Raw genomic sequence first — 1317 nt, forward strand, 5'->3', positions numbered from 1 at the left:
AGCTTCTATTCTATTCATACAGTCTCATTCTCAAAGGTGCCAATTATTCATAGCTTCATGTTCTATCCCTTAAATCTATCATTTTCTTTCTTATATTTTTTTCTGCATTGTATAAAACATTCCATGTTAACTATTCCCAATGTGGATTTTAATTCTGCAACAGAGTTTTAATTTCTATAACTTTTTTCCTTGACATTGGCAGGTCTTTTTTAGTCATTATTAATTCCCTTTCAAATACTCTTTCATGGAGCTCCTTTTTGTCCTTTAATGACTCAAAGCAGGTGCATTCTAAATTTTCTTCTTTTACTGTGATGATCTTTCACACAGACTTTTTTTTTTTTTTCCAGGGAGAGTGTGGATGCAGTTTCCCGCTACCACAAATTACGCAGTCGAGTTTCCCACATTTGGGGAAATGGCAGGGGTCAGAACATCTGGAGTGCAATGGATAAGCCTCGCCCTGGGAAAACCACCTTCGGACCATGGCACCTCCCCTGCCAGGCAAGTATCACACATACTGTAAAAATAGCACTTTGTAGCAGTGGATCCCTTTTTAAAATGTCATATGGGGCTTTTTTGAACATCCTTTTTGTTTTTGTTGTCATTTTCCATCTTAGTTACACATCACTGATTAAGGAAAAGTTTTTCTTGGGCCTGGTGGGTGCCAAGCAGCAGAAGCAGTCTGCCCTTTGTTCCCACTGCTTCCAGCTCTGACCGCGTCTCACCTGCAGGCCTTCCCCTGAACGTGGGTGAGCACAGCCCCTCCCGCTGTTTTTCTGGGGGGCTCAGTTTCATCAGGAATATGGTAAAAAAGAAAAAACATTTTCTAAATTGAATACAGAGAGAGTATATTGTATTTCTGTGTTTCTTATTTATGCACAAGAGCATGGCTAAAAAGCAGAAAGTTCTAAATAGAGATGCTAAGACATTGATGGGCTGTTTACTTTCTCATGTCATCAATTATCATGACCAATAAATCAATCATTCTGATCGGCTCCTTACAGCACTGTGCTGGGTGCATTTCCTCATACATACCTTTTATTATTACTCTTTAATTATCACTGTATGGCCAGTTTTCAGTACCCAGTGAATTGGCAATGGTTCAGGAGTCAACTAGAATCAAATCTTTTCATATCCAGATTTATTAGGATTAATTTATTCACTTAACTAAGCTCATTGCCATTAATATTTATTCTAAGAACCATTCTAGACTCATGATAATTATATTACAGTACTTGCTTTCATGATAATATGTGAATAATTATTATTGGAGCTCGTGTTTACAAAATGCTGCACAGAGATATAGAAGTAGGAATAAGT

At 37.5% G+C, this 1317-nt stretch overlaps 1 non-coding gene across 1 annotated transcript; it reads right to left on the minus strand.

The window, feature by feature from the left end:
- Window positions 1-343: 343 nt before the first annotated feature.
- Window positions 344-506, minus strand: LOC150015853 (U1 spliceosomal RNA). The gene has a single exon (XR_016510386.1). It is a non-coding gene; the product is annotated as a U1 spliceosomal RNA (small nuclear RNA).
- Between the last annotated feature and the right edge of the window lie 811 nt (window positions 507-1317).

Source organism: Furipterus horrens, unplaced genomic scaffold (assembly GCF_987537825.1).
Source record: "Furipterus horrens unplaced genomic scaffold, mFurHor1.1.pri manual_scaffold_3, whole genome shotgun sequence".
Classification (NCBI taxonomy): Eukaryota; Metazoa; Chordata; class Mammalia; order Chiroptera; family Furipteridae; genus Furipterus; species Furipterus horrens.